General features: G+C 35.6%; 1 protein-coding gene across 4 annotated transcripts in view; it reads right to left on the minus strand.

Moving 5' to 3' along the window:
* LOC126975633 (fibroblast growth factor 22) overlaps positions 1–22284 on the minus strand; it is a 253345-nt gene extending 231061 nt beyond the window's left edge. The window contains exons 1-2 of one of the 4 annotated variants that reach the window (XM_050823638.1): positions 22222–22284; positions 21626–21807 (exon numbers count right to left, since the gene is read on the minus strand). The gene's annotated coding sequence lies outside the window, so the exon portion shown is untranslated. Of the gene's footprint in view, positions 1–21625 lie in introns of all 4 variants that reach the window. The other 3 variants (XM_050823637.1, XM_050823640.1, XR_007731763.1) reach the window with 3 other exon arrangements.
* Positions 22285–26003: the final 3719 nt, after the last annotated feature.

A 26003-nucleotide genomic window follows, 5' to 3' on the forward strand; every position in this document is an offset into this window, starting at 1 on the left:
GAGACTAAAATCTCGCTTTATTCAAATTTCGCGCCTAATGATTTTTTAAATTATTCTTATTAACATATTAACTTTCAATGCCCTTTGATAGGTTTAGTAAGAGTTTAATCGTGATCGGTAACACGATGTGTTTGAAAGCTATTCCCAGCCAATCTAAATTAAGATACAACATGAGATAATAAAGAACATTTTACTTTAATATTTATATATTTAATAATATTATTTAATATATATAAATTTACTAGTCGCACAAAAATAACTGAATAAGAGACCACCACATACTCTCACGTACCACCGATCATGCAGGGAGGTCTGTTCACGACTTCGCCTTAGCATATGGTCTGACGCAAGTGGTTATTGCGCCAACGCGAATCCCAGATGTGCAAGATCATACACCTTCACTGTTGGACCTTCTGTTGACCTCACATCCAGACGGCTACCTAGTTTCCGTTGACCCTCCTCTGGGATCGTCGGACCACTGATCCGGAGCACCGTGCCGATCACGCGCCTAACACGGCCCCGCTTCTTAAGCTGTCGCCGCGTGTGGCACTATAGGTCAGCAGAGTGGGAAGATACGGTGCTTTTTTGCATCCTACCCGTGGAGGCAGATCTGTTTTTCGCTGGGAGATCCAGATGCCGCTGCTGACGCTGTTGATGATGTGGTACTGCAAGGTATGGAATTCTTCATTCCATCCTCCTCTGTGCCTATCGGTGGCAGGTCACAACCATGGTTTGACCGCTCCTGCAAAATGGCCTCTCGACGAAAGCAGGAGTGCTATCAGGTTTGGGTCAATGCGGTGGTATCTAAGGATGTGAATTCCAGCGAACTTAAAAACACTTCAATCATGCCTCCAGGTCCATCAAAAGAGATATTCGACGCGAAGTCATTGGCAGAACTGGCGAGAGACTTGCACGCCTTCCCTCGGGAACTCGTGCGTTCTGGTCGCTCGCCAAGGCTGTCCAAGGAAACTTCAGCCAGTCAGCCATTCCGCCAATGCACAGGGATGATGACTCGCTGGCCCATGACGCGAAAGAGAAAGCTGAACTCCTGGGCTTCCTCCTTCGCGTCCAACTCGACTCTGGGTGACCAAGGTGCACCACCACCGCATATTCCGCGGTACGAGTCATACATGCCGGAGGTAAAAATCCGGCATGGCACCGTGCCTAAGGCGCTTCTCACCTTGGACATTCACAAATCGAGCGGGCCCGATGGCATTCCCCCGATAGTGCTGCAGACATGTGCTCCGGAACTGGCGCCGGTCCTTACCCGTATTTTCCGGCTCTCCTACTCATCAGGCGTAGTCCCGAAATTATGGAAGGCGGCTGTAGTGCACCCGATCCCTAAGAAAGGTGTACGCTCAGATCCGTCCAACTACCGCCCCATTGCCATTACCTCCATTTTCTCCAAAGTAATGGAGTCGATCATCAACCACCAGCTCATGGGATACCTAGAGGGGCACCAGCTGATCAGTGACTGCTAGTACGGTTTCCGTCAGGGTCGCTCAGCTGGCGCAAGCGGTTGAGTCGAAGGGAGAGGCGTTGGTGGTGAGTTTGGACATAGCGAAGGCCTTCGATCGGGTGTGGCATAAAGCGCTTATAGCGAAACTTCCATCCTATGGGCTTCCCGAGAAGTTGTGCAAATGGGTCACTAGCTTTTTGGCTGATCGGAGCATCAAGGTTGTTATCAACGGTGCATGCTCCGACTTAAAACCCATAAACGCTAGTGTCCCGCAAGGCTTCGTGCTATCCCCTACGCTGTTTCTTCTGCATATCAATGATATGCTGCAAATCAGCAATATTCATTGCTATGCAGACGACAGCTCAGGGTATGCTTCCTACACCGGCTATGCCAACATGTCCCGAGATAGCGTCGACGAGAACCGGAACAAACTTGTGTCTGAAATCGAGACTATGCTTTGCAAAGTCAAAGTTTACCACTAAAAAGTCTCCCTTTGTTGTATCCCTTCGATTCGAGATCACTCCTCTAACTGCCACAGCCTGTATTGGCATACTTGGCGTCGATATATCGAGCGACGTTCAGTTCCATGGTCACTTGGAAGAGAAGGCCAAACTGGCCACAAAAAAGCTTGGTGTACTCAGTAAGGCGAGACAGTACTTCACTAAAAGCCACCGCCTGCAACTTCATAAGGCGCAAATTCGGCCTCACGTGGAGTACTGTTCTCACCTCTGGGCGGGTGCTCGCCAGTACCAGTTTCTTCCATTTGACCGCATACAACGAAGAGCGGCTCGAATCATCGACGATCAAGTCATCGCCGATCGGTTTGATTCTCCAGCATTGCGTAGAGATGTGGGTTCTCTCTGCATCTTCAACCGCATTTATCACGGGCAGTGTTCAGAGGAGCTGTTCGGGTTGATTCCAGCGGCCGAATTCTACCACCGGATATTACGTGCAAAGTACCGCATCACGTAGACGTCTGGCATTCCACAACCACGCGTTTTGTTCGAAATTTCTTGCCTCGCACAGCCACTTTGTGGAATCAACTACCGGCAGCGGTCTTCCCGAACAGATACGACTTAGGGACCTTCAAGAAAAAAGCATACTCCCACCTCAAAGGCCGGCAACGCATTTCTTGACACACCTGTTGTTGCGAATGTCCATGGGCGGTCCAAAAATAGCACAAAAAGATATATGATTTATGTATTATACCATTTTGCACACAATACATTTATGGGTGGGTGACTTAAATTACTTATCCAATTAATTTAGTTTTTAGATCGATTAGATTAGTTGGTCAATAATAAAAAAATAGTGATGAATGCAGTAGCACCAACAGCCATAAATATTTATATGTGTGTTGCGCAATACCAATTTTATTATGTAATCTGGAACATAAGCATAGATTAATTATGTTAAGAGCCGAGTCAACGAGTATGGAGTATGAATTGGCCATCACTATCCTTGCCAAAAAAGGAAAGGGAATGACCGCCACTACTACCCACCGCAAGCAATCACTTTTAAGCCTCACACAGAAACATTGCCAAAGAACTGTCACCATCTTAAATAATTATATATTATTATTTATATGTTCATAAATAGTTCTCAGTGATAGCTGAAGAAGTTTTAACATAGCTTACAATTTGTTTTGAATTATATGAAAATTAACTTTGAAAAAGATTAACAGAACTGATTCATCGTGTCATTTATCATACCACCTTTATAAATTCTTTAACAAACCATATTAAATAAGTTTTCAATGACATGCATTAATTAAAGAAATTTTCAAATAACGGCTCTTCGACATACATTCAAATATCAATAAAATTGATTCATTAACCGTGTATGATTCAACTTAGGTCTGTATAGACTTTGAGCAAACATGTTTCTTACCTTAGTTTTAATGTCACACAAATATTATGTGCAAATAAAAGTAATAAGTATCTGAAAAGCTCTTAGTTTAAGGACTAGTGTCTACGATTATCATATATTTTTAAAAACTAAAGCACGTTTGAACGCCTAGTACATTCGTCAACCCATTGTATTTTTAGCTCGGATCACTCATTTGTCACGACGATTTCGCAACGAAAGTAAACGACCGATCGTGCCCAGCGACATTTTAGGCCCGAACGTTAAATTAAGGTTAATTGGCTTTTCATCTGACGTATTGATTTTTAAATATTTAAAGTACGTTTAATTAATGATCGAATAGCTAAGGTTTGTTTTTCTTTAGGTTTCTTATTAAAATGTCTTGGCTGAATGTGAATTGACTGTTGCCAAGAAAAGTCACATAGAAAAAATAAAATCTTGCCGCCAATATGGCTACGGAATTTTGTACTCAGTTTTCGCAAATTACAAGAACTACCACACTCCATACGTGATATCAATACTTCAACTTGAAATTCTTTGATGAAATTTGATTTATTTACTTTTCTTATTTTTTAAGTTACTCATCAAGTACCTATGTTGAAACGTTGAGTATTTATTTGCATCACATTGCATAAATTGTATTAAAAATAATTCGTAAAATGATAATAATTTTGATTTGATTTATATACATATTCAAAACGTGAACTATATGATCATAATTTTCCGTTGACAAGTCAAATTTTAAGAAGAATGTTTTAAAATAACACAAGCCAACATCCAAATATTAGCATTTAGATATAAGAAAGATGTAATCTTACAATAATTTCAGTAACCCGTACACTTCCGTTGTAATTTCGGTGCTGATAACACAACGGGACCATAGATTAGTTATATTTCATGCCGCTATCGTGGATTGTATACTTTCTACGCTTATCGCAACAAAATCAGTGCTACATAGATAGTAGACATGTAAGTCGATAAGGACGGATAGCGATTGAAATTTTGTAGGCTTCGCGAATTTTATTTCACGACATAGCTATACAATTCGATGAATGATTTAAACTATTTAAAATGGCGGATAGATGAGTATTATTGTTATAACTTATAAGTAATGTTACCAGCTCTAAAACAACTTTTACCAACAATTTAGGTGGTCCCTAAAATAAATAAATAAATATTATATAATAATATAAATATGTATCTAAATGTGATGGGATACTTAAAATCAGTTTTGGAAAACTATGAATACAAAGTAACATACATAATTAAATGGTCCTCTTTACTACCTCTGTCGTAATATAAAATGCTTATAAAAATTTTACATGATTTACTTAAAACAAATACAATGCAGCAAAGATAAAGCTACAGATGAATATAATAATAACCTCATACACAAAAGTCGGTTTAAGAATAAGTGCCTACGAATGATTGTTAGTTCACGCTAATCCGTGCTCGCAATAAAATGCTGAAACACTTAAAACGTGCCAAAAAAAATAAATCTCTTTATGAACCATCACATGACTGACACCTATTTCATCTGAGTACATCATAAAAATATTTGTGTCGTGTTCAGGCAGCGATATATTTAAATAGAGAAGCTAAAACGGACGTAGGCTATATGCTCGTATCAATTTTGATTTGATTTGATTTCAGAATAGTTATAAAAATATTGATACACGCTAAATAATGAACTAAATACTTACGAACGTTTCCTCATTTATTACCTATAAATGTGAAAATTATATGAAAATTAATTTCTTACGTGATTTTCTTAGTTTATTAATTGGATATTTAATATTTTAAAATACGATACTGGCTGATTATAATTTACATACAAAATATGTGTTAAATGGTTTTTTATATAGGTTGTCAAATTAAATATATTCTTGCTAAAATAACCTTTTCATTTTCCTCATAATTATAGTACCTACATAGGTCTGTAGGTTTCTGAATTTTCATTAATGCCTTGAATATTTTCTCGAGTTAAATTCCCTTGATCATAGAACACCATAGGGTAACTTTCGCTGTAAGTACGTATTGAGGCTTCTAGGATGAATACTATGGACGTTAAAAGTAATGCAATCATTGTAACACAACTGTGTTAAAAAGTCATCTCTCTAGAACATTTACGCAAAAAATTGATTATATTTTCTAAAAATCATCATATGACTAATAGCAACATCATCTGAGTAGTGTAGAACGAGTGTTGCCATTACATTGTATTTATCGTAAAAATATTTGTCCTGCATTCAGCCGGCGGTATTTTTAGTAGTAAGAGTTTCAGCCGAGGTCATCGTTTCTTCATTACGTAACACAGTGTAATGTTTACATGTCTGATAAATGCATTATGAATGAGGGTAGGTTGTAATACTAATGATAATGACAATAATAATTCTAATTACGTGACAAGTATAAGAATAAAAGTACAATGGCGAGAAAATTTGCGGGAATTTAAAAATAAATATTATGTACTCTACATATGTATCTATCTATATATCTTGTTCTCATTTAATTTGTTAAGTACACAAACTCTCGCAAACATTTGTAGATGTTAACGAATAATAAAAATGATTAATATTTAATAGTGACAGGAGACAAATTAATCTTCCTGGTCAGCTACTCAGGTTCGGCACAGGTGTTGAAACAGAGCCATATAAGGTAAATAATTTCAAGTCAAATTTTATTTGTACCAAAATTTATGGCTTGGCATTTTCGTTTAACTCTTGTGGCGCCATCTAAAGGATCTACTTTACCTTTGATAACCTGGTCAATTCCAATAATTGCATTTTTTTTTATGGAATAGGAGGACAAACGAGCTTACGGGGTCACCTGTTGATAAGTGATCACCGCCGCCCACAATCTCTTGCAACACCAGAGGAATCACAGGAGCGTTGCCGGCCTTTGAGGAAGGTACCCATGTCGTATCGTCCCGGAAACACCGCACAAGGAAGTTTATTCCACAGCTTAGTAGTACGTGGAAGAAAGCTCCTTGAAAACCGCACTGTGGAGGACACATCCAGATGGTGAGGATGATATCCTAACTTGTGGCGTGTCGTGGTGGAATTCGGCGACAGGAATATAGGGATAGCATAATATAAGGATATTGATTTGATTGAGATGTCGCTCTTTAGAATATAAACTATAATAATTGTTACTTATGAGGTAGAGCACTTAAAAAAATAGCAAATTGTTTATTTTCAAGTCAATTTTTAATATACATATCCCCAATCTGATCATGATAATTGATAATCATTGATGCCAAAGTCGGCCTTTCCTTAAATAGAAATTAAATTCGCAATGTTTCGAAGACGATACGACACGACCGCGTACACCTTTCTCAAAGACCGGGCAATACTCCTGTAAATCCTCTGGTCTTGGAAGACATTATGCGCTGTGTTGATTACCGTTAGGTGACTCATACGCTCGATTATCCTCCTATTCCATAAAAAATGGACTGAGAATATTAAAAAAATATAGTAGCATTGTATTTTTTTTAATAAATGATTAAAACAGTTGAAATGATATTGCAATCTGGTATCACAATAAGTTTTGCGGAGAGATAACGTGTGCTGTTGCGTGAGTTCGCATTTCGTTTGTCAAGTCATTGAACTATGCGTTTTCAGGGACACTAAAGTTTTACGTCAATCATCTGATTTCCGCAATCTTAGGCTGAAATCTATATAGCGCACTAAGACTTTACTTGCGTAAAACTTAGATGAGTGTAGCTTAGCACATTGTGTGCCCTCTACCGCATTTATTATGGGGAGTGTTCCGAAGAGCTGTTTCACCTGATTCCTGCCGCCGAATTCCATCATCGCACGACACGCCACAAGTTAGGATCTCATCCCCACCATCTGGATGTGTGGCGGTCCTCCACAGTGCGGTTTTCAAGCAGCTTTCTTCCACGTACTATAAAGCTGTAGCATGAACTTCCTTGTACGGTGTTTCCGGGACGATACGACATGGGTACCTTTAAAAAAAGCTCGTACACCGTCCTTTAAGGCTGGCAACGCTCCTGTGATTGTTCTGGTGTTGCAAGAGAATGTGGGCGGCGGTGATCACCTAACACCAGGTGATACGTACGCTCGTTTGTCCTGCTTTTCCAAAAAAAAAAAAAAAAGAGTCTTTGATTTCTTTTTGAAGTCATTTGAGAGTTGAAATTATACTGAACTAAGACAGCTCAATGCGAAAGTCAAGTTTGTGTTTCAACACATTTTGTCAAGTTTCACGTAAGTAAAGTCTGAGCAAAATCTAAGTACGATCTACAGATCTTGGCTTTAAAGCCACTTACTGTTACGTAGGCGAAGATTGGTTCTGCAATTATAAGCCCCAGCGGCACAGACTTGAGCTGTGCTATTAAGATGTAACATTAGTTGAGGATTATCTCCGATTTTAGATTTCTTGAATATATCTGTCGCCGTTTAAAAAACCTTAGTAAGAAATCAAATCAAATCAAAATCACTTCATTCATGTAGGTCACGGAAATGACACTTATGAACGTCAAAAAAAATTTTTTTTTGGTTTACGGCCGTTTTCAATAACGTAAGTTACGGGATACATTGCTGTCACCGTTTAATGACAAGGTCTTATATATCAATAGTTATGTCCAATACAGTTATAGTCCAATGCTATCTGTCAATACGTTATTGAAATGTAAGTAAGCGTAAAAGGATAGATTTGTCTACGTCTAGTAAGTTAAACTAAGGATAGATAGGATATTGAAAACGGCCGATAGTCGAATGCTTTATGTTGATAGGTTATTGAAATGTAAGTAAGAGTAAAAAGATAGATTTGTCTACGTCTAGTATGATAAACTAAGGATAGATAGGTTAATGAAAACGGCCGTTAATCTACTGCTACTTCGTAAAGGGTTGAGTTAATGAGAAGAAGTAGCAAGAAACTCATTGCCACTGATGATTTACATTTTCATCGTTTTACAAATCATTTCAATTACAATATAATATGTAAAGTGATGCAACAAATATACTCGAGTCTCGACTATTTCCTCTTCCAAAAATTAACCAATTGTAACGAAATTTTGAAACCCCAATAATTCTGAGCGGCACTACAACTGCGGTCTCATTTGCCCAGTAATTTCACTAGCTACGGCGCCCTTCAGACCGAAACACAGTAGTGCTGACATATTACTGCTTCTCGGCAGAAATGGGCGCCGTTGTGGTACCCATAATCTAGTCGGCATCCTGTGCAAAGGAGCCTCCCACTGGTAAAATAAAGTATATAATAGATAATGATGATGTTGATCTACGGTTAGAAACCAAAGACGAAATGGAGGAGAAAATCTATATGGAAAAATTGATACAAATATAGAGTCCCATAGCTGAGGAGCGTTCGATTAAATATAGTACGATTGAATAAGTGAACGTGTGTGCTTAAGATACATTCCGCGATCTATTTACCTTGCCTTAATGAGTTTAGCATATCTTTGAGTACATCTTACTACTAATAATACAATATGAATATTATCATTATACGGACGAGTAAAAAATAAGAAATCCGTGTCATCTTACATAACAGTGAGGCACCAATACAAGCCGGTAAACGTGTAAATACATAGCCCCACGCACACACTTACACTAATACAAGCCGATCGGCCGCCATTATGAGATTTGCCATCGTCTGTGACAGAATTTGCGTCGCAATAAAATATTTCAAAAATTCCCTCGTGCGTTGTGAAAAATTATAAAAACAATGCTATAAAAGTATTTGTGGATATATGATTATTTAAGGGAGAAAAAATTGTGTAACTTGTATACCCCGTAACCGCACACACACTAGCATAAAGGTGCTTCACTTGCTAATATCACGGCGCGGAGTCCTTCTTTTTTTACTAGTCCGTGTATTACTAAAAATCTAACTTGAAACATTTTATCCGCATGGGTAAGTGTAGAAGTAAATGGTGTATTCGATTGATTGAATCGAGGGCATTCGATGAGATTTAAAGCAAATTTTTAATTAAATATTTAAAATCAAATTTCAATCACGATTTTACTTCAGTAACACTTAACTTGAAAAATGACTTTAATTACGTCAAATATTTTAATATAAACTTTGTATTGTATTAAATTTTAATCAAAGTATTTATAAATATAAAATTTAAATTACATAACATTAGTTTCGAATCATTCACAGACATGATGTAAAAAAAATACAACTGAATAATAATACAATCACTAACACACACATACAAACACACACACGCATTGACACTCATTTTGCTAGTTACTGGTTTCGTTTTAGGGTTTGAAAATTATATGGTTAAAACACTATTCTCACATTGATGTAATCGGTTCTGTATCGCATTACGCTACGCCTTAGGTTTTTACGTTCTTGTATGATAATTAATGTTAAACTGACAGAATAAAATATGTATAATGAACTAAGAGGCAGATTTACAGTTCGATATATTGCTTGATCGATGCCCGGCGAATCACTGTATGCGATAGAGCGCGCGGAGTGCTGTATTCCAACTACACAATGTTAGAAATATATTAAGTTTTAAATATTGATATATGTTTTTCGCTCGATGTCAACATAAAACTTTAACTACTACTGAATACGAACAAACTCGTACAAGGTTTTTTTGTTATTTAATATGACGCTAAATATAAAAGTTGCTTTCTTAAGTTCGAGTTTGACTTGATTGCGATGATTTGCGTACCACCATCATACAAAATATATGTTGTTATAGCGGATATATTAAAATACGCGCTCAAGAGTTCTGCTGCCAAATTATCGCGGTTTGTGAGATACAGCCCTTTGACAGACACAATGGCAGCGGCGTTTAAAGGCGAAGGGTAAGCAGAAAACACGCAAACAAGGCATTTTTAGACAAGTTAATTAGTGAAATTACACCATTTGGAGCTATGAACACTATTTTATATTTATAACACATACATATAATGTTTGCTGTTGGTTATAAGTTAACACTCCAGAGCTATTTTGAACTACCACTTTTCATTGCAGTTAAACAAGTTTTTTCTTGGCATGACGCATTTGTTTAGTACTATTCTCAGAAAAAGTATTTATTTAGCTTGTATTTTTTTTTTGTAGGTACATTTATTCAGATTTGTAATCAATAAAGAGAATTGTAAGCATATAAACTGTTTGCGCCTGTTAAAATATTACGATTTCCACGCAAGAATTTTGAAAATGTTGGCTTTGTTACATAGATCGCGGGCCGGCAGCCGTGAACTCATATCGCTCAAGGTTGCTAGCATTTAGTGTCGCCTTAATAATAGGGTTCCCGTGGTTTACAATTCTAGTACGAATTCATCGGAATATATTACCTCTTATGACTATTTAAAAAAACTTAAACGGAGCACCGAAAAATACGAACATTAGACCTACTTGAAAGGTTAGTCACCTTTTCACCTAGTCTGCACTTTCTTGTCGCTAGTGAAGTGATTTTTCGTGAGTTATTCATTTTCGTTTACATTAAATGCGACAGGATTTGTAAACCATATAGTCTAACAATGGTTATAGGTATACTCCAACCGCGCGCGGTTATATGAACTTAGCCTTACACGTTAATCACGGGGCGCGGAAGTAGGAAGTTGGAAGGCGGATACACGGCCCTGACGGATTAAGTGTACCTATTTTTTTTATGGAAGAGGAGGACAATCGAGCGTACCGGTCACCTGATGTTAAGTGATCACCACCGCACACACTCACCTGCAACGCCTGAGGAAGCGTTGCCGGCCTTTAAGGAAGGTGTACATGATTTTTTTGAAGGTACCCTTCAACTATATCGTATCGTCATTGAAACACCGCACAAGCTTGGAAGAAAGCTCCGTTAAAACCGCACTGTGGAGGAGTGCCACGCATCCAGATGGTGGGGATGATATCCTAATTTGTGGCGTGTCGTGCGAAGATGATGCTCTCCTTCCCACAAGCACACAGCCGGTCCGAGGTTCGAGTCTCCTTAGGAGACGCCCCGCGACTGTTGTTGCGTAGTCTTTGCGGCCTCCACGGCCCACGTCCTACTTCGCTGTGAAAGCCAGGGCTGCTAACAGCACAGAGGAGGTTTTAGTCGGTATGGGGTGTCCGCTTACGCGGACATTCGAGCTCGACATATTACGCCCCGTTCCGGGGCGTAAATACGTAACAGTATTTCCTCCTCTCAAAAAAAAAAAAAAAAAAAAAAAAAAAAAAAAGAAGCGGCAAGAATCAGGTGAAACAGCTCATTATCGGAACACTTAAATTTATAATAATATAATAAGAACACGAATCGAGTCTTAACTCTATTCAAATAGCGTAAGTGTTTCAACAGTCATACTGAATGAAGGTCTTTGATTAAATCTGATTGATAAAGATTGCTTTCACAGCCAATTTTTATGAATCAGTAATTTGTAAGTACTTTGTGCGTTTCAGGTTTTTGTTTTCGAAATAATATAAACAGATTAGACGGAGAAATTAGCATATAGAGTGCATGACATTTTAGCAAAATCGGCAAATAATAATATTTACCAGTGGGAGGCTCCTGGGAGGATGCCGGCTAGATTATGGGTGCCACAAAGGCACTTATTTCTGCTGTCAAGCAGTAATGTATAAGCATTATTGTGTTTCGGTCTGAAGGGCGCCGTAGCTAGTGAAATTGCTGGGCAAATGAGACTTAACATCTTATGTCTCAACGTGACGAGCGCTTTTGTAGTGCCGCTCAGAATTTTTGGGTTTTGCAAGAATCGGATGAGCGGCTTGCCTATAACAATGAGCGGCACTGCATTGTTATAGGCAAGGCATATCAATTACTGAATGATAATGACATATCAACTGATGACCTAATTTTCATAAAAAAAACACGATCCTATTTCCTTTAAAACGAAACTTTATACAAAAAATATTCCATGCTTCTTGAAAATTATTTAAAATAACTGAACACGTAATTTAAAGTGAAAAAGATCAATTAGACGTCGTATTACCTCGTTCTTGACGCTTTTATTTCATCTTAAGCAAATTGCGACCGTAATTTAAGAAGCCTTTTAAAAATGCCGTTTGACCAGAGTCAAATCCAAATTGGGATTATTTTGGAGTTAATTTGAACTTATATACCGTAAAATCTTAAGCCACAACGAATAAACAGTTATGGCCGATTACTGGGGTCTAGAATCTTTACAAATATTATTATTAGAAGGCACATATAGCCGAATGGTTAGTGACCCTGACTACTAAGCTAGAGGTCCCGGGTTCGAATCCCGGTAGGTGCAATCATTTATATGATGAATATGGATTCATTCATGAGTGATGGATGTTTATATATTATGTTTAAGTAAGTATATTGTATCAAATATATAGTCGTCTTGTACCCATAGTATTGCCTAGTTTGGGGCAAGAATTTGTGTAAAACTGTGTCAATATTATTATTATTGTTTGAAAGCCCTATTACTGATATTATCTTTATAAGAATTAACAAAAAAACCGGATAAATATTGTGAGCAGTTCAGACATTGAAGACTACGATGTGTGTTTTACTAAAATAGTACCCTAGATAATTAATACGTCTTGATAGACTGTGAGAGCTGTGAAAATGTCGAAAAGAATACCGGCGAACAGTTACCTTCTATTTTCTGCAAATGCTCGCACACTAAAACAAAGTGACAGGCCTATCGCGAGTGTAAGACGTAGCTGTCATTCACACTAAAGTAATAAACCAAGCCTGTTGTCATGCCTTGCCTAATAGCAAGAGGCTCTAGACTCTAGAGTCTAGACTCTAGCTAGCTAGACGTAAAAATTATCTAAGTTAAGTACCTATTTTATTATTTTCCTGAAATTTATTTATTTAATTACATAGTTAATAAAAAAATAGAATATGGATTCAGTTTATTTTACTCTACACTTATGATAAAGTTACGGAGGATAAAAGGGTACTAAGGATTAAATTTAAGTATTTTTCAAAAGCAGCAGTTCAACAACTTCGACAATAATTTATTGAAATATATATTAACCGTCATAAGAAGAGAAGAAAAAACAATGGTGCCATGTATAATCTTAATATATATAAATTACGTGACACTTTGTTTGTCCGCGATGGACTCCTAAACTAATGTACGGATTATAATGGGGATTACTTCATGGAGTGCAGTTTAGTCCAACTTGAGAGATAGGATAGTTTATATTTTGATATGGGACCCATAATTATTTTTATTTTCAATATTTGTTTTGTATGGACATATTTTCTATGAGAGAATTTAGTGACGCACGGTTTGACAGTTCCACTGTGAAACAATTTCATTGTAACAACAGGGAGAACGAAATTGAACAACGAAATAATTCTTGATGTTTTGAAATATTATTGGCAAATCCCTAAAAAACATTATTTTTTTTATTATCTACAGAACAACGTCTGTCGAGTCAGCTAGTATTATGTAAGTTGTACCTACAAAATTTTGTTTGGTTTAGTGCAGATTTATTTTATTTGAAAAAACTGAACTCACCGCAAACTGTCAAAGGAATGAATTAACAAGATGGCGACATTAGTACCAGTTTCCGCCACGTGCATCTAAATAATTGTCGCTGTTTACTTAATTGTTCTTCTTTTTCGATACCGGATACTAAGAAATCGTCATAAAATAATCGTTTGTACACAAAACAAGACTTTAATATAAACAAGTAGGCTTTGTCACACGACATGTGAGCATTATTTACGAAGAATGGGAGCAAATGAATAATGCTTTATTAAGTGTTGTGATAAAGATGTTATTGGCGAGTGAATGTCACTTCAAAGATTAGGTATACATTTCTTTACCGCGACTGTCAACAAGTAATATTAACTAACTGTTAATATAACTTGTTTAAGTATATTCATTGATTATTGTGAGTGCAGTGGTTTGAAAATTGACTAATTATACATACATACATACGCTCACGCCTTGTTCCCGTCGGGGTAGGCAGAGACAATAGAATGCCACTTGCTTCTATCCTCACAAACCTCATGCGCTTCCTCTACATTCATTACTCTTTTCACACATGCTCGCCGGTTGCGGGTGCTTCGGACCTTTCCTTTTCTCAAAACGTCCCCAATTTGGCCGACGAATGTTCTACGAGGTTTCCCGCGAGACTAGGTACTTGGTATGTATGTTATTATATGTTCGCATTCTATTGCATATACAGAGACAGATCATTATTTTTAATGTTTAGACAAATTCGACCAAAGCGTGTATTTGTTTCTATCAGCTTAACTTTTTTTTTGTGAGCCGAATACCAAGTACTAGTTAATAAATAAGGATTTCGTGTCACCTTACATAACAGTGTTGCACCAAAACAAGCCGATTAACGTGTAAATACATAGCCCCATGCACACACTCACACTACTACAGGCCGATAGGCGGCCATTATGAGAATTGTCAGCGTCTGTGACAGATCAGTTTACGTCTGAATAAAATATTTTAAAATGCCGTCGTGCGTTGTGAAAAAGTGTAAAAACGATACTATATAAGTATTTGTGGCCATATATGATTATTTAAGGGAGAAAAAATTGTGTAACTAGTATCCCCCGTAACCGCACACACACTAGCATAACGGTGCTTCACTTGCTAATATCACGGCGCGGAGTCCTTCTTTTTTTTACTCGTCCGTGCCGAATACAATAAAATAATAATTATAAAATCTTATATCATTTACGCGTCTATATGTCTATATGATAGCTGTGAAAACGTCGAAAAAAATTGACTTTAGAACTAACCTCTATTTGATCAATCCACGCACACTAACACACAAATCGCGAGTGTAAGACGTAGCTCGTCAAGCACACTAAACTAATATTACTAGCCTGTTTTTATCGTTTGTCTAACTATTATCTAAGTATTAAATATTACTAGAAGCCAAAATACATTTGGTAAAACCACATTCAAAACGTTAAATTCTATTCTAAGATTAGCATGTACGCACAGACAAACCGACAAAAATTCTCACTAATAATGTTTAACAAGAAGATCGTTTTAACCAACTGGCTACGCTTTGACGTGAATTTTAACCGTTAATACTAAAGCTAATAACCAACGAATACTATCGAAAGTGAAAGTATTTCATCGCATTTCCGGCGAACATTTAAATTGCTTAGATGTTTACGTTGTAGAGCGAAGGAGTCTTGAAAAATGTATAATACCATTAAATCTATACTTGCATGTAATAAATAAATAATAATAATTTATTATTTTGAAGTAAATTTAAATTTACTAAATCTACTTCTTATAAACATTTTTTTATGAAACTAAGGGACGAGACGAGCAGGACGTTCAGTTGATGATAATTGATGCGCCCTGCCCATTACAATGCAGTGCCGCTCAGGATTCTTGAAAAACCCCAAAAATACTGTGCGGCACTACAACTGCGCTCGTCACCTTGAGACATAAGATTTGCCCAGTAATTTCACTAGCTACGGCGCCATTCAGACCGAAACACAGTAATGCTTACACATTACTGCTTCACGGTAGAAATAGGCGCCGTTGTAGTACGCATAATCTAGCCGGCATCCTGTGCAAAAGGAGCCTCCCACTGGTAAATATACATGCATTTAGACAAAGGGGCTTAACTTATGCTTCTTGAAATAATATTTTCATGCAGCGCTGATTTTTAGCCATCCCCATCTCCCTAAAGTGTTAAGTGGGATACATAGTAGAGAGAGATACCAATAAATAATAAAAATAAATAAATAAGTAATAAAATCGTAACAAAATAATATTTTTTTTTAAAATGAATATTTTACGAACTCAAAAAAGTATTATATAGGATTTTTGTCTGTTGGTCCGTTTGTCTATGTGTATGACCGGGCAAAACGCAAAAATTGCTGAATAGATTTAATTTTTTTATGAATATTATTAATAGGTCGGAATAATATATAAATATACACATAATGATTATAAATGCAAACATAATATTAATACCTATTGTTTCTTTATATCGTTACAACGACTTCGCTGGCACAAGCTAAAAATTAATAATGCTTATTACGGATTCTAGTAGGCCCTATTTAGCTTCAGTTTTCTATAATGTACAAAAAAATATATAATTCTTTTATATATTCCAATTGCTTGCAAATCTTAGTACCTCAAGGTTGACCCCGTTAATGGGTTATTTTAAAATTTAAAAGGTATTCACGGCCAATTTTCTATACGTCTACTGTGAGACTTGCTGCCCTGCCTGCCCATTAGGTACAATGCAGTGCCGCTCAGGATTCTTAAAAAAACCCCAAAAATTATGAGCGGCAGTACAACTGCGCTCGCCACTTTGAGACATAAGAAGTTAAGTCTCATTTGCCCAGTAATTTCACTAGCTACGGCGCCCTTCAGACCGAAACATAGTAATGCTTACACATTACTACCATAATCTAGCCGGCATCCGGTGCAAAGGAGCCTGGTATTTTTGATACGAAATTCAAATACGAACGGTAGTTTGTAGTAACCGGATCAAAATTTTATTTAGAGGATTTACCTGATTAAATGCAAATTCAGTACTATTAATAGTAATATATTTACTTTTATCTATTCACCGTATGCTTAATAGTTTACAATATATAAGAAAAAAATCCTTAATAAACTTATTAGTCACTCATTCTTTATAAATATGAAATTGTGAGTCCTTTAACTACTACGACTTAGTGACACTGCCTACTCAGCTAAGGTCCCAGGTTCGAATCCCGGCAAGTACATATTTTATGTGATGAATATGGGTATTTGTTTCCGAGTCATGGATTTTTATATATATTTCTGTATGATTAAGTATGTATATCGTTAAAGCACAGGTTATGCCTTGTTTGGAGTAAGATCGTACGTGTAAAAGTATGTCACGCTTAGATTAAGGATTGGTCTCCGCTGCGCTCCAACTAGATACCGCACTACCTAAGAACAATAGCTTTTTTATTACGGCAACTATTAGATGCATTGACAATCAATGGCATCTTTCAAATTTTGTAATATACGCTTCGTGTTATTTTACATTGAAATTAATAAAATACAAAATACTTACTGATGATATGTGATCCCAGTGTCTTTCTTATTTCTTGTAGAGTTATTTTTACAAAGTTTCACGCGCTATTTTAGTTTTAATTATTAGCAAAGTTTAACAGAACATGTGGCACGTCAACGTCACACATTGTTCGAGACTGGCTCGAGTACACCCATTTGGCCGTAGTATTAGTGGCCGCACGTTGCGACCACGCCTGCGGTATCTTGTTGGAGCGCAGCGGAGACCAATCCTTAATCTAAGTACCTCACAGTAAACATATAAAGCTTTTCTAAAAAAGCAATTGTGTTTTATGAAACCACGATGCAAGTGAAAGTTTTTTTCACAAAATAACATAGGTATTAATACCAGCATAGAAAAAAAAACAAATTTATATATTATGCTTTACATTTTCATAAAATAAAAAAACCTTTATCAAGTGTGTGGGGTTCGAACCTACTCTTCCACCCGAAAATAGGTTGATAATAATTAGCAATTCAAATGAGTATGAATTATATCTAGTATCACGTTTTTGCTGTACAGTTCTTATAAGAGTGACTAGTTAAAATCGAGATACTTATAAGTTTTGTATAGTGTTTAAATAAAACAATTTTAAAGGATTAAAACGCGTGTAATTGTAAATGTTTTTATATTAGATATCTGCGTAAAAGTTAAATTTTTATTTTAGTTAACCCGACGTTTCAAGACCTTTCCATATCTCGTTTTCAGGGGGACTGCAGATGAAATGAGTCAAAGAAAGTATTTGTCATAGTTGTCATTATGAAGTTTAACGCCATTTATTGCCTCGGAGGTGGTATTTGTTGTAGACAGATGGTCTGGAAGGAGGTCTTGTAACGTCGGATTAACAAATATAAAAATCTAACTTTAACGCAAAAATCTAATGTAAAAACAGCTACAATTAAACGTGTTTTAATCTTTTAAAAGTGTCTTATTTAAATGTGTAACACTCGCGTTAATTAAAGAAAATACTTTTGTAGAGTGACCTAATAATTTAATATCATAGAGTTATTTTGGTTATGAAAGTAATTTCAATTTGTATATTGTGAAGTTGTATTTTTTTTTTAAAGATAACCTGACGAAACCAAGATATGAAATGATAATTCCCTGCCCATGGCAATGCAGTCTCGCTCCTAATTCTTGATTGAACCCAAAATTCTAAGCGCCTTGAAATTGCGCTCGTCACCTTAGGTTACTTATACGATTTAGACTGTGTGTGAAAACGTTCAAAAAATGGCGGCGCACAGTTCACATCAATTTTCAGCAACTGCATGCGATGCACTAATCTTATAGAAATAAACCTTATCTAATATATAAAATTCTCATGTTTGTAGTTAAACTCCTTCGAAACGGCTTGACCGATTCTCATGATATTTTGAGTGCATATTGGGTAGGTCTGAGAATCGGACAACATCTATTTTTCATCCCCCTAAATGTTAAGGGTGGTCCACGCCAAATTTTAAATTTTTTGTCATTTTTTTCTAAATTTGTGTATAAGTCAGCATTAAAAAATACATACAACTTCAAATTTTCACCCATCTACAATCAACAGTTACTTTTCTATCGCGTTTTTAATATCGGCAATACAACGTTTGCTGGGTCGAAAATATATTAAGGAATTCGACAAGAATTTTGATTTGAATTCATTCAATTCAAAAAGAAGGAATAATTTGTACCTGCCGTTTAATAAGTAAGTTAGAGTTAAGGGTTCCTTCATAGGTCTTGGTATTGAATTTAACAATAGAATACCAGACAGTATACTAGGACTCAATGAGCACAAATTCAAGAAAAGCTTCTTTGACAAGGAGTATACCAGCAGCTTACCAGTGGGAGGCTCCTTTGCACAGGAATCCGGCACTGGTTGGTGCCGATGGGTACCACAACGGCGACTATTGATTGACGATGGGTGAAAATTTGAAGTTGTATGTATTTTTTAATGCTGACTTTAAACAAAAAATTTAAAAAAAAAAAATGTCAAAAAAAATTTCGTGTGACCACCCTTAACATTTAGGGGGATGAAAAATAGATGTTGCCCGATTCTCAGACCTACCCAATATGCGCTCAAAATTTCATGAGAATCGGTCAAGCCGCTTCGGAGGAGTTCAATGTTTAACACCATGACACGAGAATTTTATATATTAGAGAGATATGTATTGTGAGTATATTTAAAGTCGAAAAAGCGAATATATGAAATCGAAAGTGAAAAGACATTAGTAAGTGGCGTACGAGAATCGAGCCGGGAGAACCGGGCTTCGAGCGAACTATTCAAACTAATACGCCATAGATGCTTTTTTGAAGTAAAAAATACAATGTTCAATTTTTTTTATATTGCGTGCTAATACTTTAAAAAATTATTTTATCTGGTTTTAAAAACAGACACTATGCATATTTTGCTAAAAATCGTTGAAGCTACCAGTAAAGTTTTATGTTTGGTAAGAGATATGGTCAGCGTACTTAGTAAGTGATCACTGCCGTAAAATCACTTACACAACCAGAAATATTTTACTAACAAACAGACTAAGTTTAATTAGGTAGTTCATTGAAAGAATAAATAAAAATGAATGTTTGGAACTTAATCAAATAATTTAATATTTTTATTAATTGTTTATCGATTAAATTGAGACGAGAAAGGACCCACTCGATGGTAGGTAACCTCCACCGTCAATGGAGTTTGTATTGAGACTCTAAACTGGGAAATAAGGTCCGTATTTTATACAGGATATAATACATATATAATACTGGTTATTTTTGTTCAAATTTCATCAATCAACTAAATATATTTTTAGGTAAGTATTAAATAACGGAGGCTTCTTTTTATTTTTATGTGAATAAAAAAGAATGAAAGGTACTATTCTAAATATTGACCCGAGTGGTCAATATTGTGGACAACAATCGTGGATTAAGACGCCTTTTGAAATACAGACCTACTGATAACGTGGAAAAATATTCATTGGGCATCGAACCCGCAACCGACGCACGAGATGTAACTCTACCACTATGTCAAAGGGGTCGTCAAATACAATGAAATCTACTAAGCCTTCGTATACAAAAATATATTCAAGCCTATTACTTAAATATTTTTTTAAAATACTAGCTGAACCAACAAACGTTGTTCTGTTCATAATAAAAAATAAACTCTTGCGGGAATTTTATAAAATTCTAAGTTGACCTCTACACGGCAAAAGGAATATTCCTATCAAACGGCAAGTCTCTACGCCTTATGGTTCCAGAGATATCGTGATGAGTCAATAGATAGGTGGAAATCTCTTATATATATAACTAGCTGACCCGGCAAACGTTGTTTTGCCATATAAAGTATAATTCACGCGATAGTTCTGATAAAATATTGCCTATATTATAGCCTGTACATCATTTTGTTCTATTGTCAATAGTTTTTGCAGCGCACGCAAAAATAGTTTTCGATTTTACACCTTGTGTTACAAAATAGCAATTTTATTACGGATCCCTAATTTTGAAAAAAAAACATAGCCTATAGCCTTACCTACCCAACACTGAAATAATCATTCAAATCGGACCAGTAGTACCAGAGATTAGCGCGTTCAAACAAACAAACAAACACTGCAGCTTTATAATATTAGTATAGATAAATTTCATGTCAATCAATTTTCTACGTGCTTAGGTAGGTATATTAGTTATAAACAGGAAAAGCAATTGATTTAACCGATTTCTACCGATTTTAAAAATTATAATTTATATAAATAGATATTATTGGCTTTTCATTCTATGGTATAAAGTAATATTCCATCAATTTCAGTGAGTAATTAGACACAGTTTGTAGAGATAAAGATTATTATACTGATCTATTGTAAGTAAATTAATCCTTTAAATTAAAAAAAAAAACTTCATTTTAATCATTCCAATACGTATTGGTGTATTGGGATCAAAGATGGTCTCCTAACGTAAACTTAAGCCTGTGCTCATCATTAAAAAAATTGTTAACTAGTGCATGAGTAAGAAAAAACAAGTTTAAACGTTTTTTTTTTAATTATGTTCCGCACGTTTCAATACTCCTTCATGTTTAATACCTTTTCAATAAAAAAGCAACGTGAATCGAATAACTGGGTCTCACATTGATAAGTGTTCTGATAGACAGCCAAAAGTGACTGAGTGATATATGTATGAATAGCTAGACACGTATATACTATGTCGTGCGAAACGCATAGGCCAATATCTAAATTTAAATCGTAGAAACACACGTGGCAAAATAGACTTTATAATCGACGCGCAAAACCGAATATCACTTGTCATTAACATTAGTTAAATTAACATATGACCATTAATTAAGAATAATGGGCCAAAACTTACACTACTGAAGTTCGCGGTTCGATGCACTTTCGAAATACCGTTCACAGCACTGAGGTATTTTTCAAAACCACGGCTCACCGAGTGTCACTTTCCTAACATATCCCAGATCAAATCACCTGTGGTTAATGTAACTTTAACTCAACACAAACTGTGAAACATCATAGACGAGGTATCTGTAGTTGCTGAATTTCAGATGAACACAAAACTTAACACTGCCTGTCACAGAACCCCAAGCCGCGTCCTTAAACACAAATCTCACATAATCTCAAATATTTACACAATTAATTAGTATTTAAAACGAAGTCGCACCGGCCGGCGTGTAAAGAAATTTCGGCAATTATCAGATTACTGTTGTCAAGCGGCTGCGAAGTAACTTTCTGCGAAACTTTTAGCTGCGTGCTGTTATCGAAACGGGCAGTATCTCACGAAATTTTCTTTACAAAACACATTTCCATGCCTGCATTGTTATGCAACTGCAGGAGATTTTCATTGGCACGAAGTCCGCGGGAATAACGCAAAAGTGAGTTTAAAAGTTTTTTGAAACGCTGGTTGGGGTCATGTGATTATTTGGGTAACGTTTTCACTGATTTAATTACCGTTGTTATCGAGAGTGCGGTAGGTTAGCGCGCGCCGTACGCACGTGTACGTTCAACGCCGAGTCTCGCTGTATACTGGCTCATGGATAGAGTAGAGGCTACTGCATACTGGAGCTCTACGACCGAGTGAGGCCGCGGTTCGAACTCTACACAGTAGTGTAGAGTTCGATTAGGAAACCGCTCTAGTATCTTGTCTATCCTGAGCATCTTCTAAGCAATCTCATGTAAAAGGGTCGTAGACTATTCTGTGAAAAGTATCTTAGTTTAATTATTGAATCAGGATCCCAAAAAATTATTGTTAATAAAAAACATTTGGTTGGAAATTTAATTTTCAACTAAAAATGCGCCTCAGTTGATAAAATAAAAAAAATATCGGAATATGTGGGGTACATGTAAAACAGATTATTAAATCGGGATCCCAGGAATTATATTTTATTTTATTAAAAAAAAATATTTGGTTCAAAAGTAATTTTTTAAACAAAAAAAAATATGCACTAAATATACTACTATACTGTATGCACTCCTGTGCTTCAGATTAAAATATTGGAATAAGTGGGGTCCATCTAATATTTAAAAGACCGGTAATCATTAAAATTTTGCATCCACTTGTGTAAGAAACAGGAACAGATAAAAAACCCAATTTTGAAAATTATATTTTAAAGAAAGTAAAACTGAAACTTTCTAGATGATATTCAAAGGGTTGCATAATATATAAAAAAAAATAGATCGCTTTAGTGACAGCTGCTTCTGTGGATACAAGGTTGTATGATTTTGATCCTTGTCGTTCCCGGACGTAACAAATTGAATTGAGTCTCTACTTCTATGTTCAAGTCAGTTAAACGAAACTAAAATCATTTTTATAGAGTTGCTGTGGCTGCTAAAACCTGTTCCCGCACAAGTTCATAGTGTGTTAAAAAAAATTGTATATTGATTCTGTAAATTCTACAACTAGGTATGGCTTAGCCTTTACATAAGACAAACCATAAGAAATAAATACAAAATAGGATGTGAAATCATTTATTGAAATTCAAAAAACTACCCATTCCAAAATGAATGCCTCAGGCCTGAGAAGAACGGGCGCAACAAACTTAATTTTATATTAGAAATAAATACACGCGTTTAAATAATATAAGAAATAAATATATACTATAGCCAATAATTTAAAGCTTTTCTGCATAGATGTAATGTCATAGGATATATATTTAGGTTACGATTTATCTAATATATATACTTATAAAATTCTCATGTCGCGGTGTTTGTATTTAAACGCCTTCAAAACGGCTTGACCGATTCTCATGAAGTTTTGAGTGCATATTGGGTAGGTCTGAGCATCGGACAACATCTATTTTTCATCCGGCTAAATGTTAAGGGTGGTTCACGCCAATTTTATTTTTTATTATTTTTTTAAATTTGATTATGAGTCAGCATTAAAAAATACATACAACTTCAAATTTTCACCCATCTACGATCAACAGTTACTTTTGTATCGCGATTTTAATATCGGCAACACAACGTTTGCTGGGTCAGCTAGTTTTATTATATAAGTACACTGATTACAGATACAGCCAAACTGTCGTTAAGCAAAAGTAGTGCGAACAGTAATGGTGGGAGCTACTTTTTACGATTTCTTCTACTGATCAATTTCGCGTGATCTAGCGGAAGTGACTTGTCGACGGCTGAAATGATGCTTAGTACATAAAGTTTCCTAATTGTCAAAAGATTACAAGTCAAATAAAGTGAATCAGTTGGAAATCTTAAAGGTTTGAAGTACATGACCTTCAGAAGTAATCTTTGAGCTCTTTCCAATTCTAAGAGGCATATCTTCGTTGCACCGCCCCATACCGGGATGCAGTAGGTGATCACTGTTTGATCCAAAGCGATGTATATTTAAGTAAGGACTGTGCTATTCATAAAAGAAAAAAAAATAAGATAAAATACACATGTTTATATAATTTATTAATTTATTTAGAAAACTTACAGCTATTTATAACTATGTGGACATTTATTTGTATAACTAAAAGCCATTAACTAGTTTTCACATATATGATTCTAATTAGTTTTTAAAATTACTAGAGAGTTACGCTATCTTACAATCTATTACGTTAACACTATGTATAGAATTAGTACTATATTATAATAACTACATTTTAAAGATACCAGCAAGAAGTTTACATTTTATAAAACATAATTACAGTAAATAATAATATAATTAAAGTTTACATTGATTTTATTGAATACTTATGGGAGAAAGTATGATTTGATCAAATGACGAATTGCACTAGGTTTAGTTAAAAATAAAATATAAGAAATAAATACATACGTTTGTGCCACAATCACGAAACATTTAAGTAATACTTTTTAGACAACATGAGTTTTAAAACCTGGGCTCATAGATAGAGTTTAGGTTTAGTAGAGATCTCATAACTTTAAAAGTGTAGTCATTTTAGCAACGAACATAACCTGAAATGTATTTATTTGGTCAAATTTCATTTCTTGGAAAGATAATATTTTAGATTTTCTGTTATTTAAGACGACATGGTTATTGTTATCTCGAATTTTAAGCTAGTGTCTCGGGTTCGAATCCCGGTGGGTGTAAGGGTGTATGTAAACGTTCCTAACCGAGTTATAGAATAATTTTCTTACGCATTTTAACCAGGATAATAACGGGGCAGATTAAACAAACACCTCTCAATCTTAGGCCTCAGAGATTGCAGAGCGTGTAGATTCTGTAATAGTTCAGATGGAAAACCTTTACACATCCTCTCTGCATATATGACGACCGATATAGCCGAATGGTTAGTGACCCTGACTACTAAGCTAGAGGTCCCGGGTTCGAATCCCGGTAGGTGAAATCATTTATATGATGAATATGGATGTTTATTTCCGAGTCATGGATGTTTATATGTATTTATGTATGTTTAAGTATGTATATTGTATTAAATATATTGTTGTCTTGTACCCATAGTACAGGCTATGCCTAGTTTGGGACAAGATAATTTGTGTAAGAGTGTGTCAAAAAAAAATATATATGGTCACTACTTGAGATACTTCAGCTCGCTGCAAAAGACGTAATAAGATTCAAGAAAAGAATCAAATTTAGCAGTAAGCTATAGTTGGCTAGCGCTTAGCAGAAAGAAACCCGTCCACAAAATCATAAAAATAATTACTGTTTGACACCCCGAACAAAATTTATCCGATATTTCTAATTTAAAAAGGAACCAGTTCACTTCTCGTGTTTGTTAGCAAAGATAATGAACACCTCCACAAAAAATGTACTATTATAAATAAATAAATAAAAATACATAAAATATAAATATATAGTCACAAAACAAAACAATAACTACCTTTTGAAGTGATAACCTTCACTTCTAGGATTAATACACAAATAAAATTTGAAAAACAAAATTTTATGAACGATGAAAATTTTATTTGTGTATTAATCCTAGAAGTGAGGGTTATCACTTTAAAAACATAACATATTGTTTAGATTTACAAGAGCAACATCTCTAGCCAATTTTGCAAATATTAGGATTGAGCAAGTTATCAACTGTAAAGTAGATCCTGTAGATGAAGCCACAATCTGAGAGTTGAACAAAGCAAACAAGATTTTATAACGATACTTTACTCGAACGGTTGGGTCAGTTGGTTAGAGCACCGGCATGGAACGCCGAGTTCGAGTCCCGAATCGTTCATAAAATTTTGTTTTTCAAATTTTATTTGTAAACTATCTTTTGATTTTGGACCTCAAATACTCAGCTAAGTTTGCATGTGGATCCATTTTG

This window comes from Leptidea sinapis, chromosome 36 (assembly GCF_905404315.1).
Source record: "Leptidea sinapis chromosome 36, ilLepSina1.1, whole genome shotgun sequence".
NCBI lineage: Eukaryota > Metazoa > Arthropoda > Insecta > Lepidoptera > Pieridae > Leptidea > Leptidea sinapis.